The sequence below is a fragment of the Danio rerio genome, chromosome 6, assembly GCF_052040795.2.
Source record: "Danio rerio strain M-AB ecotype USA chromosome 6, GRCz13ab, whole genome shotgun sequence".
In the NCBI taxonomy this organism is placed as follows: Eukaryota; Metazoa; Chordata; class Actinopteri; order Cypriniformes; family Danionidae; genus Danio; species Danio rerio.
The window spans coordinates 38,174,046-38,192,743 of record NC_141026.1 but is presented as its reverse complement, the minus strand read 5'-3'; the positions used below and the strand labels follow the sequence as shown (position 1 = coordinate 38,192,743).

The window sequence follows — 18,698 nt, the reverse complement described above, 5'->3', positions numbered from 1 at the left end:
TGCCACCCAGACTCATCAGCGCTACCAAGCCGACCAATCCCAGAGCTTGCGCCACGCGTCGGTGCAATGAGTAGTTATATTTTTTGAGAGGTGCACGTCAGCGACGTCGACAGCCACGACGTAGGGCTATGCGTCAGCGCCTTGGCTGCTCCGTAGCATACGGGTGCGATTGACGCAGAAGTATAAATTCAGTTTGAGCAGCAGGAGGGGGGAGGTCTCGCGATCTACCTAAGCTCAAACTCCCTTCTCGCCCTGCAAACAGGATGGAGCCCCGGGCTCGAGGGTCTTACTTATAAGCTCAGGGCTCTCTCATGCTACTAGCCTTATTACCAATCATCATCAAACTCTTGAAATAAGTGGTCCTGAACCACAAAATTGCGGACCATCTGAACAATCTTTTATTTTAAGAAATCTTTATATTTAGAAATGACAATATTCTCTCGCTTATATCACGGTCACTTCAGCACCCAAATTTAACCCAACCGGCAGCAAAACAAGTAAGAAACAGACGTCTTTGGAAAGATTCTTTGCAAAGGGGAAAAAGCCCAGTGAAGGAACCACGAACTGCCAAGGAATGTATCCACAACCGATTAGTCAACAAATTCTGGTAAATTCACCATATCTGTGCAAGAAGATCAACTGCTGGAGATTGCAAATGACGCCTGCCAATTAGGGGCCATTCGCATATCATGTTTTTTTTTTTTTCAAGAACTGACAAATCCGCTTCAGCTTGTACATACTTCGGTAGGCTAACTATCTCAGACAAACACAGAACACCGAAGCACCACAGTGCTTTGTAATTTTCTCCATAAATAACTTGTATCAGAGTGACTGCAATGTTTTGTCACCATGTCATCCTCTGAGAAAACTGTTGATGTTTACCTAGCAATGCCCTCCTCGGTCCGCGGTATAATTGTCAATTGTTGACCCGCTGCACTGATAGAAAGGGTGGGGACCACTGCTTTAAATGATCTCTAAACTTAGCATTTGATTTAGTGTTAATTTTTTTACATGTGCATTTATTTATTATAAGCAAACATCAGCTGAATAAAAGATTAATTATTCGTTTGACATGCTTTGTCATGTCAAACTTAGTTTATTTTCCTTGTGTCCCTGAATCATAATTCTTGTCTGACGTTCCTGACATTTAGGAGTGAGCAGGTGTATACCTTTTAGGCACATCATAACGTTTTTCTGGTGTTGCCGACAATACTTGGCAGAAAACAAAATGACACTCATATGTCATTTGATGCATTTAGCTCAGCTTTTGCCAAGTCTTTTATCATCATGAGAGGGCACTCAGTTGTTCAATTTGTTGTGTTCATTTGATGGATATGTTTACATATCCCATGAGATAATTGGATTCCATCTATTTTAATAGTTTTTCCACAATTCAACTAATTTGGGTACAATGGTTACTCAGTGTGCCAGGGAAATCATTTTGAGAATATGTGTCTGTTTACATGGCATTACAGGGAATAGTTTTCTGCCAATTCAGAGTGTTTCGAGTTTGTCATAGTCTGTGGCATGAGAGCACAGTGTTTTGGATGACCACAATGGGAAGCTAGCAATTACTGAAACATCCAAAAGATCTCTGCCGAGACTGAGAAGGGTTTCTTGGGACCATATGCTTCGCAGCCCAGCAAGTAATACATCTGTCTGTCCCTGCATCACGAATTAAGGATGCTACAAAGCTGTTATGCCAAACTGCCCTCAATGTCCAGAGGCTGCAAGATCCAAGCAGACCATATGGCATCAACCGATATGCCACATAATATCGATGAGATATGGCAAACACTGTTTAAAGAATTCTTGATTCGTTCAAAATCCATTTTAAATTGATTATTATAGGGGCAGATTTACTAAACAGGGACAATTAGCATAAGGACAGAATCCCATTAATGTGCCAACAGAACTGACACAGCAACACATTTCCAAACTGACAAACACAATATATCAAGAAATTAAAGACAATACGACTAGTTTTGGATAATGCTAACTTCTGACACTTAAAATTTAAAACCACACACTGAAAAAAATTATATATATATATATATATATATATATATATATATATATATATATATATATATATATATATATATATATATATAAAGATATATATATCTTTTTTCATTTGGTTTGTGAGCATTATATTATATAGTGTTATTTACTTGATAGACAGCAAAGCATTTAAATTCTAGGGAGATAAACTATTTCAGTATCAGTATTAAAAAAAAAAATACAAAGTTATTTTGATTTATATTTCTCAAATGTGGAAGAACAGTATATGTCCAGTTAGTGTGGAGTAACAACTCCAATTCATCATTTCACTTTAAACCACTAATGATCTGATTCCTTAATCTTGGTTTTAATACGATAACAGAAACTTCATGTTAATATTAATCAAGTCTTTCAAGTTTATTATTTTAATTAATATTAATATTATTATTACTATTTAAAAACAGAATACAGTAATATAATAATACAGTAATACAGTATAAACAATGCAAAATACAGACCCTCTTACACTACATGCAATAACAATAATTTATTAGCAATGAACAATAAACAAATAAAATAATACATAAATAAATAAATAAATAAATAAATAAATAAATAAATAAATAAGTAAATGTCTTTATCATGATGGTCATAGTCTCTGAACGTTTATTGATGTATTGATGTTATTTTCGCTCTTGGTCATGCGAAAATATCCACTGTTTTTGTACACAAAGTCCACACATACAATTAATATCACATGGTTCTCTCACTTTTTTAGTTTTTGGACTTACGGTTGTCACAAGCACTAAGTTAACTTGCCAATATCTTGTAAATTTTACCTAATGTTTAACCCAACACTCCTAAATAAATAAAGTAAATGATTATATATTTATTTAAATGAATTAAGTAAAATTGAGTTTGTTTTTTTAGCACATTGCTTTTAACAAACGGTTTACAATGGTTAAAATATTTAAATATTACGTAAATGAGTAGGAATATTTAATTTAATTTATTAGGTTAAATAAATGTGTAAATATTCAATTATTTATTAATTAAAAAAATTACAGTAGATTAATTAGATTTAACTATATCAAAATGTTTTTTCTTTTATCAATTTCTCACTTCTAGTACTAAATTATGATTTTATCATTATTCCTTAAAAAATAAATAAATACAATGCAAATGAGCTACTGCTCCCCACCACCTTCCAGAAGAGGGTGATGCCTTTACAACTTGTGCCATGGTTACATTTTCAACAACAAAATAAAAACATTAGCTTGTATTTCAAATGTTTTTGGCACAAAGACACAAAACCGTTGAATAAATGTTGACCTTACAGTTTATTTACTTATTTATCTATTGCTGCTATCATTTAAACATGATTTTGGTTTTGCTTTTGTATGCGTGGTTTCACATCTTTTTCCACTACTGAGCAGAAGACTCAAAAATAATTACCTGAAACCTACAGAGAACATGAAGAATAGGCTATAAGGCAACTGTCTCTAGCTTAGTAATGCGTGGCCGATGAAGACAGGCAGCTAATTGTTGAATAATCACAAGAAGGAAGGTCCCATGTGGCCAAGAAAATGTAAAAAGAGAGATAGAATTAAACAGGGTCAAGAAACATGCACTGGGAAATGTTTAACACCATACTGAATTCAGCATTCTGCACAAGAAAAAAAAAATGTGGGTGAATGTTAACAGATGCATCTTAAGTTGTCCTCAGAATAAATGTAGCATATAATAGTTTAAAGATTAAAAATATGTTTTCTTCCTCTCTTTTTTAACTGAAGTGTATTAAATATGCTAAAAGGGCTCAAGATGTATCAGCCTAGTAAAAACAGTACATATGAGTAAAATAATATCACACACACATGCAGTTGACAGTAATTGCTAATATTTAAAATTCATATACAGAACAGGGAAAATATCATACAGCAGGTCATGAAATATATTCACTAAAAATATTTTCCCATATTTTTCTTTCCATTTATCATTCACAATGCCAAGCCTTGGGAGGATGGTACTATTCCCATAACAGTGTGAGCGCATTATCTGAAGGTTATGAAATCTATCATGGGCCTTTTTTAGCCAACAGCACCACAAGGGGAAACATTACATGGGAGGACCTTTTACAGCAGGGGTTTTCAACATTTTGGCTCAGCTGAACCAACACGTTTTACTTGGCCTACCTCCTGAGATTGTAGATAGCATTATAGATTCAGTAAATAATAATACATTTCACACTCTAACATGATAATGATAATGACATAAAAAATGATAAGTGAAACCTCTGACAGTCAGTGAAAAGCCATGTTAAATATGGGAAAGTCTTTTACGCAGCACTGCATGATGAAGCTGCATCATTTGTAGAGTTAGCAGAATCTGGATCTGGCACAGAGTGTACAGATGGCTTATCAGAATCTCACCAACCCCTGCAGTTCCATCTCAAACCACTAAGGGTTTGAGAACAACAGGTTCAGAAACCATGTTTTACAGAACAGCCATCATATAAGTGGCTGACTACATGATGTCTGCCTATAAAATACCAATACATATGTTCATTTTTAAATATAGATGAAATTATTCATATTTGTATTTATGTTCATAATTTGTGATGTTTTATTTCCATCATTTACTCATCATTTACTTGTTCAAAACCTATTTGAGTTTCTTCTTCTGTCGAAAACAAATAAACACATTTTGGAAAATGCTGTGTGCTGGGACCCATTGACTTCCATACTATTTTTATTTTCCTACTAAAGAAGTCGATGTTTAATATTTGAAGGCTGAAAGGTATAGTCACCCTGGAGGATTTATTTGTTATTAAAGATTTTGCCTCATTTTCTCAACTAAAAGATAAACTTTCTCTCCCTGCAACAATCTTCTTCAGACATTTATAGATTAGAAATTATGTAAGTTATGCAAAACCCAATTTTGAATCGCTGCCAGATGAAAGAAAGATTTACAGGCTACTATTAGGATCACCTGATTCCAAACATTTGATTTCAGATTTTATATATGGATTTTCTCAAGAACCGAGTTACTCAACAATTCACTTGAAGAATGCTTGGTAAAAAAAACTGGGCATACAGAATTAGATTGAAACATGGGAGAAAGCCACAGTAGAATTCGATCTTGTTCTTTTAATTCCAGGCATTGATTAATTGAATTTAAAGTAATGCATAGACTGCACTTTTCAATATCTAAACTACACAAAAGTTTTCCTAGCATACATGTGACTGGTGTAAGTCTGCTGAAGGTTTCCTGAACCTCCTTTTTTGGATGTGTCCAAAACTTTATGATTTCTGATGTAACATATTTAAATGCTTTTACCTTTACGCCTGACCCAGAAATTGCTATATTTGGGTACTATCATTCTGTGCTGGATTATAATGTGTCCATATACCGTAAAGCACCATAATTTATGGAACGATTATTGCTAAGAGTGTCATATGAAAAATGCGGAAATCAGAATTTATTCCACAATTTTAAGACAAGGTTAACTTATCTCACTCAAATATTGCACATGGAAAAAGTCTGTTATGGAGTTATTAACAATCTTGATAAGTTTTACAATACATGGCAATGGTTTCTTCATCCCCTGGACCAATAAAATGAAAACAAATTTGTGTTTGTTGAAAACATATTTACTGTATATTTTTGAGTATGTTTTTTTTTTTATTTGCAAGTATAATTTTACTTAATTGTGAATCTAATTCATGTTTGTGGAACTTTTGTGTTCAATAGAAGAAAGAAACTCATAAAGGTTTAAAACTAGGGTCAATAAAATCGATTTTGGTATTTATTGACGAATGCCAATATTAATCTCTATAATAAAAAAAGGTTTTGGTATAAAGGCTATAGTTTTATTAAAATGTGGCTGCTGAGCGCGCACCTTGGAAGCAATGCTAATGATCTTAGCATGTAAGTTTGTAATTTACAATGAAGGCACGCAACATGCACAATGCACACATGGGAGCGACGTGCACATGATGTGCAAGAGGCTCGCACGTGACGCGTGCACATTTTCCAGGTTCATCTAGTTGAAAAACATCTGAACTTTTTTTAATGCCCTGAGCGCTCTACGATTCATGTAAGTAACTATCCAATCTGCTTCACACTTTGTACCGAATATACACATTTCAGTGATAACAGCAGATTAATAACCTTAAACACAGTGCATCCAAACATACAGTGGTTTTTACTTTTCTCCATAAACTTGCACTGGAGCTGCACCAATGGTTTATTCGTTTGTCATCATCTGAGAAAATGGTCGCCTAGTTACGAGAGCCGGCATAGAAAATGATGAAGGAAAGCACGTGCTCACGCTTGTCACTTCAGGTCATAATAACAACACATTCAAAAATGAGTGCCGTATAGCAGCAGTGAGGAAATTGTAAATAAAACAAATGTCATCAGGGTGGCTTTTTGGTTTCTTTTCTTATGCATCCCAGCCATTAGTACCCAATATGAAAGATTTTTTTTAGCATAGGCGTAACGCAGTCATTCAACTTCACAATTTGTAATATTCAGCATGTATTTAAATAATAATGGCTGGTTCCTTTACTGGAAAGCTCATATTTGATTATCATAATTGTTTTGTTTACAGAGTTTGAGGTTTACTGTCTCATCATTATTGACACCTTACAGATGTTGATCTACGTTTACCATTGCACACTCTTTATTCTTAAGTTTAAGAGTCTCTTTAACAATTGTTTATCTTATTATAAATAGATCAGATATTTAGTGTAAATATTTTAGTTTTTGACTATTAAACTATTTGCCTTAGTAATGTTGGGAAATTAAAAATATAAAAAATGAAAAAAAAAAAAAAAAAAAAAAAAAAAAAAAAAAAAAAAATATATATATATATATATATATATATATATATATATATATATATATATATATATATATATATATATATATATATATATATAATATTCCTTTATGTATTGGTTAAAAAAAATAATTATTGATATCAAATGCAAACTGATGAGGTCATTTTTATAGTTAATTAGCCATCTCTTTAATTCTATTATTGGTCATTTATTTTGTACTTCATATTGATCAAAAGTATGTGTGTTTAGTTGTGTGCTATAAAATAAATAAATTGCCATCTAAAATTATAGGTTTTCCACAAGCGTGGACAGGTTATAATGACAAACACCATTCTGAAACTTCAGACACATTTTTTTAATTTTTTTATTTACCAACTACATAAGATTTTAATATGAATGCCAGGGGGTTTAAAAACAAAATATTGCATATAATCACTAATAAACGAGGCCTAACAGATGATTTCTCTCCCCCTTTCTTTGTTCCACCTGTCAAAGTAAACATGCCGACAAACCCAATTCTGCAACACGATTCCTTCTAGTCTCACTTTGAAATGAAACATAAAAAATCCTGTCTTTTACACTTCACCATCATCCTCTTTTGTACGGATGATGCTATGAGAGGATATCCCCTGCCAGGCTTGTCTTCTCTGATCAGAAAGCATGGAGATGTTCGCCCTTCACTTTGATGGACTCCGACAGAGCAGCCCTGACATCTGCGTGTTGCACACTATGAACAATGATCCATCTTCGGGCATGGCGATGATATGAATAATGGCAACGGTTTTGAAGTATGATGCTTTTCTTGCACACCCCTGGGACTGCATTAAAACATTTTCTTCTCATATCATCACTGTCAGATGATTGTGTCCATACCTGCAAGTTTTTAAGAAATGTGAAAAACCCTTGTATTGTTTTTATTTATTTTTAATAAAATAAATTACCACATTAAAGTCAATGTCAGAGTGGCTTTTTGCATGTGTACTAGCTAGGCATAGCTGTGTGGTGAAACCTTAGTCCCCTAAGAGGCACACTAGCAAATGATGTTACATACTGTTTGGCTGCCTCAAATTCCAAAAATGCTGGTTAGAATCAAGAAGAACATTGCCAGAAACATCAGTTAATGTCTTTACAAGGTTTTAGACTAATGTATCTCAGAGATAAGTTTTTCCCCCATAATTAGAATGGTCTTTACTAAGTGCTTTGTGTTATGTTTGAACTTTAAACTAATGGATTTTACTGACGCTGTATGGATGCTCAGCTTTTCCTGTCCTTAAAAGAACTTTTTTTTCTTCTTTTTTTTTTAATAAGCTTTTTAAAACAACCCTAGAGTTAAGCAGTTGAGTTTAACCATTGTTTAATCCATTCGGCCCATTTATGGGGGTGGGGGTGGGGGTGATATTATGCAATGACTGAAAATAGTCCCCAGTACTAATCCCTATAGAATCTGAATAATAGTATTGCATCTGCTAAAACCATGCGTCATCAACGTTCCTTGATTGTTTTGCCAGAATGAGAAAAACTATACTTTGATACAGCCATATCAGCTTAGAAATTAGCTAGGAGGAGTGAAGCTTAAAATAAGAAAATGATCAACTATCTCTGGTTATTTTTGAGTGAGATGTGAATGGTGTACAGTAGTTAATATTTGACGTGGTTGTAAAAGTTTTTCTGAATTGTATTGAAGGACACCTATGATGAAAATCATCTTTTATAAGCTGTTTGGAAAGAACTGTGTAGGTATAATGTTCCATGTTGGGGTGATAGAAACACAATAAGTCTCGCTTTTTTTAAATTTCCTGACCTTAAAATAGGATCCAAATCCTTCACATTTTGAGGCCTACCGCAACGTGACATAGGTATGGTTTCCCCACCCACCGAATTGATTGATACAGTAGCTGCATATTCACGTCTCAGTAGTAATGCGTATAATCATATTAACAAGACTGAATGTGCGTAAACCAACTGGCATTAAAGATCTGTTGAGCTCACTGGGATCATCAATCATCAATAAATGTAATCAAGAATAAGTTTTAAAGATATCCATACATATATTAATGTGTATTCTGTTGCAGTTGCCGTGAAAAACTAGTGCAAAGTTAAACGTGCGTGCTGTGTATGTGTGTCTGTGCATGTTTGTGTGTGTGTGTGTGTGTGTCTGTGTGTGAACTTTGTAACAACATTGTGTGTGACTCATCATCGCAGATTGGCTTAAATTAACTTCACAACAAATACATTAAATAATACTTGGGAAAGTTCTTACTGTAGTATTTCACACAAACATTACGTGAGATCTGCTTCCTTCATGTCTGTCACTGTGCTGTTTATCTGACGCAGCCAAGGTGGAGATTGAGGGCAAACTCTGACAGGAATGTGGGAACAGTGGGCAGGGAGAACTAGCATTAAAGGCACAGTAACCAAAAGCAGCTATATTGTGTCCAAAGCAGAAAATTCCAATATTCTAAAAGCTATAATAAATATTCTGATGGGTGTTTTAAGCTGAAACTTTACACACATTATGGAGACACAAAAGACTTGTCTTGAAATTTTGAAAAAGGGGTCAAGAGGTGCTTGTTAAGACAAGAATGGATGTTGTTCCAATAGATATGGAACAAACTTGATGAAAAGTGATGATCTGCCTCAAATGTTGACTACTGTAATCTGATTCAATTATATATTCTATAAGCTCTCCCAGAGATCAGCTGAATTAATTTAAAATGGAAAAAAATAAACTGTTTAACTGTATGGGACTTGTAGAATGAGCCTTTTTAAGTGGAGTGTTCCTTTATATACAATTGGTTAAAATCTAATTATTTTTAAAAAAAGATGAAGTGCAATGCACACTAAGACAGGACTGGTTCAACCTAGATGACAAATACCAGACAAAAACACTCCTCTGCTACTTAAATTCATAAAACATTAGCAATTTTCTAAAGTAACGAAAATGCTGTGTTGAATTAAACAATTAGTTCTTTATTTACTCTTGCATTAGAAGCAAAAATAGATGGTAAAACTATGAGTTTAAAAGTAAAGGATCCAACAGTGTTGAATTTAATGTTTAAATATTTCCACCTGAAATAAATGACGCTAAACTATGCAAATATATGCAAGTTTTCAGTACTTGTGTTGCATAAGCAGTTTAGGCTTGAACAAAGAATTGCTATAAATAACAAGGACACATTCAAAGTTAATGAATTACTAGGCTGATTGTAAGTATGAAAGGTAGCAGTGAAAACAAGTTTAAAAAAACCTCTGCAAAAGGGTAAAGATAATGTAAATCAGATGCGTGCTCAACAGACAAAACTATTTTCATATATTAGGAATTCAATGTTGGATTGCCTGAATGTTTCCCAGAAAAAGTTCCCTGAAGAAGCAGAGTTATGAAAAGCTTCAGAGAGACCAACAGTCACTTTCAGGGGGTGACAGAGTTCAGTAGCTGAAAGGGATTATGGAGGATGATTCAACCATATCAAGAGCTCTGCAAAAACTTGCCTACGAGGAAAGCCACTGGTCTTTGAGGGCATTTTTTTTCTAAAAGCGTAAGTGAAATATTTTAGATCAGACCAAGATTGAGCTATTTAGCCAAATTCAAAGCAATTGGTGTGACACAAACATAACCCTGGCCAAAACCCCACTGAAGATACTGCGAGAATCTCACAACAAAAAGGTCCAGCTCACATTTCAGCCTAACCTAATGTCTGCTGCAAGACATAATATGACTTTATTTTTAGGTAAACTAACCCCACATTTGCAATTTAAGTTACCACAAAATCAAAATGAACTTTTTTTTTCTTTTTTATGCAATATTATCGAGTCAAGACTTTTACACGGTCACTGTAGGATATGCTTCACAATAGTGATAAAAGCTCATGCATTACAACATTTTATCAATTCTGAAGGAAAAAAAAAAATCATTCGAAGTCTGTGAAAAATATATCTTGACAGCGCTAAGATGATTTGAGATTGGTGTTGCCAACTAGAGGTCTGTGTGGGACTGATTTTTTAGTCCCTTTCATGTCAGGTTTTATTCTGCACCCCACCGCTCCCGCTGTACAGTATATTCAGTCTTTGTTCACCTGCAGCCCGCTTAGAATAATTTTCTACCTGACCCAACCGTTCCCACGAAATGTATATCCAATTTACAAAATCTCACGTTTAATTTGGTACTACCAAAAAAGAGTGATAACAGATGAAATTGTAGGTTGATTGTAGGCTAAATGTCAGTTTTGTTTGCCCCTTGTGATGAGACTTGAGTTCCGCCTTAAACCTGAGGTTACAGTCTTCTGAAGCTGGTCACACAGTAAATGCGATGCTCAGCGCTGTGCATATGATAGTTGGAAGTAACATGCACCAACATTCAGGACATGATGGACAGAGGCCAGTTAGAAAATTTGTCCAGGATGGCGGGGGGTTAAACCCCTATTTTTTTTCGAAGGACATCTTGGTATTTTTAACGACCACAGTGAGTCAGGACCTTGGTTTACCGTCTCATCCGAAAGAGGGTGCTCACTGACAGTATCTACACTGGGGCATTAGGATCCACACAGCCCCATCACTACACTGGGGCATTAGGATCCACACAGACAGCAGGTTGAGTGCCCCCTGCTGGTCTTACTAACACCACTTATGGCAGCAACCTAGCTTTCCCATGTGGTCTCCAGTCCAGGTACATGTACTGAACAGGCACAGCCCTGCTTAGCTTCAGAGGCAACCATGTAAGAATTGCAAAAGCTAGCTAGATGGGTGCCATGCACAGATGCAGACTTGCAGCACCAGTGTTTGTACCCTGAAAGAAATCTATGTTTAGATTTCTAAAATGCATGGAGAATTTTAAAATGCAATAGTGAAAGCAGTGCAACCAGTGTGTGACCCCCTTGACTGCTAAAGGGTAAAACTTTAACATATTATCACATTGTTCAAAGGGTAATTTAATTAAATAAATAATAAATAAATGAATAAATAAATAAATAAACTCCCATGCATCAGACTTGCCTAATGTGGGTTTCCTAGCAGTAAACGGACCATTTTCAAATGCAAGCTGAACATCATCCCTTTGCTCTGCCATGGTAAAGCCAGCTCTGAGGACAGTCATGATGCACTCACAGACTGTGCAAATAAAATGCAAGTGCAGAAAGCACTGGTTTATGCATTCATCATGTGTTACAGTCGTGAACAGTGGCTGTACTGGTGCTTAAAAGGAACAAGGAATGCCGATATGCAGTTCCAATATAAGGAGCAATATATTGTTAGACCGCTTGCTCCTGTTTAAATTACACCAGTTACCGTCCATTACCACATTTTATTTGGAAATGTATTCCCATGCTGCAAGAAATCTGGTCGAGTGCCATAGCTCCTGTGAGAATGCAGATCTCTATCGCCAACCACTTATTAAATTTGTTTGTGCAGTAGATGTTTATAAGTGTCTTGTAATAACCATGCATTTATGAGTTTAAAAAATGCAGCAAGAAAATTATAGTCTTTTTTTATTATCTGATTTTTATCTCTTTTTTAAATAAACCCTTTTTTTCCTTCTACAGGAATATAATCCATTTTTAACATGTCCTAAAGGTATGTTTAAGCCAATCTTGTTTTGGCAGGGTATAAAAGAAGAACTTACCTTTCTGCCTCACTGCACTAGTAGGTTTACAACCTGACCTCCACCATCCAACTATTCCCTTGTGTAGCTGGTTCTGTATGCTCGTTTCATGTCCTGCAGACACATTCAAAGTTTTCAAGCTGCTACTTGTTTAAGATGGAATGTTGTGATATTTCTCAATACACCATTACTTAAAGCTACAACTTCTGGGCTGTTTTTATGATTCAATTATATGAGGAAGATTATACGAGAATCATTTATTGGGTTGCCTTTCAAAGACATATGCATCCTATCAGGGTGAATGAAGAATAATGCCTTATTATTAACATGGGTTTTCAGTGATAAAATCAGTAGTGCTCTCCAGAGACATGTTGCTGTTTCCACCTGCTATTAAAATGCATATGTTGTTATTGTATATCATTTAAATGGCTTACAAGGAATTGTGATGAAACTACCCCTGAAAGTTTTCATAGTAGACAAGCTCAAAACATCTTAAAGCCTTTTTAAACTTCATTTCATGTCAACCACTTATTAATATATGGATGAAATTGCAATATATTACATCTGAATACATAGACAGTTTTAGATTAATAGACACAGAGCTCAGTATATGACACTACTACCACTATCAGGAGAATATCTCTTGCCACCCTGTGAAGAAATACTGCCAACTCACCTTCGGTACTGGTAACCCAGTGCATTAAATATAAATCAATTTCCTCAACTGATTTACAGCAGGGGCACACATTATTGTAAGGACACAAAAAATATGTGTAATAAAAAACAAATTCAGTCTATTCAAGTGGTCCGAACAAAGACTCTTATGAACTGCTTTGTTTCTGTAATCTTGCAGCCACAGACTCCACTCCTCCATGTTGCCAGATATAGCCATTATTTGAAAATGTCATGCCATTGAACTTGTTTTGCTAATAGTAATACTGACAACATTAGGTGAGTAATTTATACTTTAATTAAGTAGGAATATGAAGTTTAGGGTTAGTGATTCTATTTGCAAAATATAATATTTGAACATATTTAGTACATCTATCAGGGGATAGCTTTGTTTGGTTTTTGATACTAATATTTTTCAATACTATCCACTGCAACAACATGCAAAAATTAAATAAGAAGCAATCAGATATTGTTTATTGCAGTGAGGAGACATCATCATCATCATCATCCCATGTACATACGACACTGTCGAACGGCATTAAAATAGTAGCAGAATTATTCTTATACAATAGATCTGTAGGTAGAACAACAGAAATTTAAACACTGGCCAGGTTGTCATTTAGTTTAGTACATTACCAGTTGAATTCATGCTAAAATTCATAAACAGAGCGTAAGCTGTCATTCATTCTTCACACACAAAAAATAATAATATATTGATGCATGAGACAGCACAAATTAAATATATATTATTTGTATGAGTGTAAAAAATATTTTATTTGCAGTAGGGGTGTCACGATTTAGATTTTTAATCGAAATCGATCTAAATTTATGCTCAATTTCGATTATTGAATCAAAAAATAGAATCGTCGATGCTGCCACGCCCCCATGTCACGTCAGCTTGGCTTGCCAAGCGGGAAAAAAACCGTCTTGTTGAAGTGCTTGTTAAACTGCAAAAGCAGGAGACCCGTCGACAGAACTTAAACCCTCTCCTCTTTCAATGAAGTCGCCGGTGTGTAAGCATTTTGGATTTCCAGTTAGTTATGTTGACAACGTTCGTGTTGTCGACAAAAACAAAAAACACAGTTTTGCAAGCTCTGCTATGCACGTATTACGTATGGTTCGTCCGATTGACAACACCGGCATCGCGATCCTCCACCCGCCCCCGTAGCAAATCCACTCGCGAAAAGTACACACTCAGGCCCTGTTTACACTGTCTTTGTTTTTAAATGGCATTTTAGAACGACAACGATTTGACATCCACAGTGGCGTGTAACATTTCTGAGCAGCCCTCCTTCCTCACTACCGCTGAAAATGCACATCACGTGACCACACAGACACAGACGCACACACAGTCATGCGCTCGAGACAGCAGGTCCAGGCAGTCAGAGGACTGCTTCAATCTTTCACTCACTTGTACTTAGTCATTTTAGCGCACACCTCAGATACTGTTGGCTGGTTCCTGTTGGTTGTGCCTTTTTTTTACCGACGCCATTATAACAACACAGATCACTGCCTATTCACGAGTCCCGCAGAAAAAAGTGAATGACAGGTGGTAATTATGTGTGTATCTTGCCTTTATTCATTTACTGTATGATTTGTTTATGGGTAAAACAAAGACCATGCAGGTCAGGTAGTTTAAACGGTAGGCTACAAATAATTAATTGGTCATTAATTAATTAATTATTCATAATCGAAAATAGAATCGAATTGTGCCTTTGGAATCGAAAATGTAATCGAATCGAGGAATTGGAGGATCGTGACACCCTTAGTTTGCACCCATTAAAAAATAATAATCAACAAAAACAAACAAAAAAAAAACATTATAATTTTTAAACCTTCCAATAGCCAAGCAAAGTAACATTTCTTCTTGAACCGCTATTTTTAAACTTTGATTAAATTAAGTTGAAGATCAAAAAATCAAAATACTGAATTACTGTCATACTTTACAAAGACTGTTGTATTAGGATTTAACATTACTAATATGACTTTTGATTAGGTTAGTTGACCCACAACATTTTGAAAATTTAGTTTTCAGCGAACAAACCATTGACTCAAAAAACTCATGATACTATTGATGAGAAAATAATGATTAGCCTACTTAATTTTCTTCGCTTCTCCTTGTGTAAGCTGCTACAGTCCAGTATATCAGTTAAGTATGTTCACTGTTACATAACTGCCCTCTGCTGCTCATGTCTTTCTTGTGTTAGACCATTTTGTGCTGTACCGCGCAGTACTGCAGCATTGTGTGTGGTCACATTCATCCACTCGCGCATTCTCAGTAGCCACATCTGTATGTAATATGTTCTTATTGTTTTTTGATGTAGTTGATGGGCTTACTAGTTACAAATAGGGCTGGGTATCATTCCAAAATTTTTGATACCGATACTGATACCCTAGATTCGATACCGGTTCCGAACGATACTCTTTTCGATACTTTTATTTTAAGAAATATATTTTAACAAGATTAAATAACTCATAATCTCTGAGAAACTTTGGTTTTATTTTTTCAGGATGTTTGGGACACTTTTCACAGCAGGCTTATCTCTAAGACCAATAAACAAAGGAATAAAAGCACAAAATGAACAAAGTGTATTTAACACAATTTATTAGTGCAAACAGTTTTTATAAAGTTCAAGCAGTTTTAAGTCGATCAATTTTAAGTATTTGTGAGGCTTACTGCTGCTTGAAGGTTTAGTTCACCAATTCTGTCATTAATTATCTTAAAATGAAGATATTTTGGATTTAATCAAAGAGCTTTCTGATCCTCCCATAGATAAATCCATAAATAAAGTTATTTTTGTTTACTTTGCACACAGGAGTATTCTCGCAGCTTCATATAATTATGATTGAACTACTTAAATCACATGGACTTTTTTTGACTGTTTTTTGGTTCCTTTCTGGGCATTGAAAAATGCACATCCAGTAAATCTTATCTTTCTCCACCGTAGAAAAAGGCAGCAAACCTTTAACAATAAAATTTGTAAAGGCCCTGTGGCATTCACCTTTCAGCTGGAGCAGAGACTATAACATTAATCTGAAGAAAACATGAAAGCTAAACTGTTAATGCAGCCAAGGATAAGGACATTTAAATAAGATACTCTAACCCCGTTTACACTGTCAGGTCTTGATGCCCAATTCCGATTTGTTGCCTATATCAGATTTATTTGCTTGTCCGTTTACACGTTCATTTAGGTTGTACTCACACTATCAGTGTGCCAGAGCGCGGTACAATTGTTTGCAGGGCTTAAATGAACGTGTAAACAGACAAGCAAAAAAATGTGATATAGGCATACAAATCGGAATTGTGCAAAACGCGCCTAACCCCGAAACTGAAAGCGAAACGTGACTTTTAAGGGGCTGTTTCATATGGATTTATTAACTGTTCAGTGAACGCAAACTGTCGTAGTTTATTAAAGACGCAAACCCCTCACTTCACGACAGCTGAGCAACTTCAGCAGCCTCATAATTCCTGCAGCACGAGGACTTTATGACTGTTTATGAGCGTTAAAAGTGGCGGATCTGTTCGGCAAGTTCTGCTATCTGTGCCACACTAGCCACTGCGAAGTATGCGAAGTGTTGTTTCAGCAATGAATTGGTAAGTCCTGATTTACCCCCACGCAGTTTATGTAATGGTCTGGCCCTGAATCCTGTGTGGCCCTGTGTGTTGGAAAGAATAAAGTTGCTCTGTGTAGCCCTCAGTGCGTGTATTATTAACAACAAAAAGCAAAAGTTACAACACGAAGTTCGCCCAACTTTAAAATGATTTTGAGGCGGAGGAGGTGGAAAAGGGCCATCAGCTTGCGCTTATGTCTGCTCTGTTTACTCTTCGGAGCCCTAGCCATCGCGCTTTAATCCTCATCAGTCACGGAGGACGACGCTTGTGGTGGGCACGTTGTTATGATGACTTCGCCGATCTTCTTGCTGTCAAACAATGCAAAAATGCTTTAAAGTGTAGTGTACGCATTACAGCCTCATTTGACAAGCTCTGAGCGAGTGGGCGTAACGGCCGTAAACTTTTGATTTTCAAGACAGCCTCGCTGCAGCCAATTACCAGCATTTGATCTGGGCACATTGACAAGATTATACCCTTGGGTATCGAAATTTGGTAGCGAACAAAATTTATTTTTCGATACTCAATAGTATCGAGACGATTCAATCAATGTTTAAAAAGTATCGAACTCGATACCCAGCCCTAGTTACAAATGAACAGCAAAGTTGTCAAAGCAGTATGTGTAGCATTCATTGAATCTAATTTACTGATGCTTGCTTCATTGTTGCCATCTCATAAATACATTTCTAGATTTTCTAGATCTCCCATGTCAACTTTTTATGCACTGCATTTCCAATTGTAAATGACTAGGTTCATGGTCTTTTAGGTTGTACAGGCTGTCTACCATAACTGAACTGAAATAAGGGCAAAAACATGTCAGGTCTCAAAATCAATGACCCAAACAAGCCAATCACTGTATGAAAATGACACCCAGGGTAGACCTTTTATTTACAATTCAACTGCACTGAAAACAATTATTCAAAGATGATACCTTGGATTTACTTTTTTTTTTTTTTTACGTTAAGTGGTTGTAAACAATTTTTTTGTGTTAACCTTAAACAAATTAAGTTGAACATTATTCAACAGTTCTGCATGCAACACTTTTTTCAGTGTGCAATGTTTGTGCTTCACAAAATAAATGCTATTCAAAATTAGGAATTAGGATTAGGAAACTGACTGTCAGCTTAAAAAGACATTCAAATCTCTACAAACCACTAATATGATGATTTCTGACATTTATCACCTCCCCCACAATATGTACTATGCTGCATTACCAAAATCGCATTGCCAATAACAATAATAACCATAATATATTCTGAACGATAGTGCCAGAATAGCCTGATAATCCTGATTCATTGATTTACTTTTTGTAAGAATACAGCATTCACCACCATTTTGTTCAATAATACTCCTAAACAGGCCTCATAGTTTATAAATATGTCATTGTACCTTTGTTTAAAGGTTAATACAGTTCGAAGGGATTGTTTTAAAACCCTTGAAGACAAGAAAGTGGCTGTGAAGCTCCCTAGTCTCCGACAAGTTAAGAACACTGCTGACGGTTGATGAGCCCTTGTAGAAGGAGATTAAATGAATCCTTGAAATCAGATTCTATAAATTGTGACAAGTCAAGCTTGTCATCTTTAGTCAAAGTAACAGACAATTTTAAACAATCTTGACAAGTGACAATATTCAGAGAGTGACAGTTTTCTGAGTTTGCTTCACGTCGAATGACAACATACTGTTATCATTTGCACTCATAATATTACCACACTCTTCTACTTTTCCTTCATCTTCTAATTATTCATTTATTCATTTTCTTTCGGTTTAGTCCCTTATTTATCAGGGATTGCCACAGAAGAATAAACTGCCAACTATTCCAGCATATGTTTTACGCAGAGGATGTCCTTCCAGCCACAACCCAACTACTGGGAAACACCCATACACTCCCACATTCACACACCCACCCACTCATACACTACAGCCAATTTAACATTTCCAATTCACCTAGAGCAGGGATTCACAAACTTTTCAGCCT

The 18,698-nt window shown here is 35.5% G+C and overlaps 1 protein-coding gene across 28 annotated transcripts in view; it reads right to left on the bottom strand.

The window, feature by feature from the left end:
• LOC147836423 (uncharacterized) overlaps positions 1-18,698 on the bottom strand; it is a 451,022-nt gene that overhangs the window by 245,553 nt on the left and 186,771 nt on the right. For 5 of the 28 annotated variants that reach the window (XR_015493893.1, XR_015493901.1, XR_015493904.1 and 2 more), the window contains one exon: positions 7,189-7,721. The exons of 19 other annotated variants lie outside the window; for them this stretch is intronic. The gene's annotated coding sequence lies outside the window, so the exon portion shown is untranslated. Of the gene's footprint in view, positions 1-7,188; positions 7,722-12,462; positions 12,556-18,698 lie in introns of those variants that run through there. 4 more of the 28 variants (XR_015493888.1, XR_015493902.1, XR_015493889.1 and 1 more) reach the window with 1 other exon arrangement.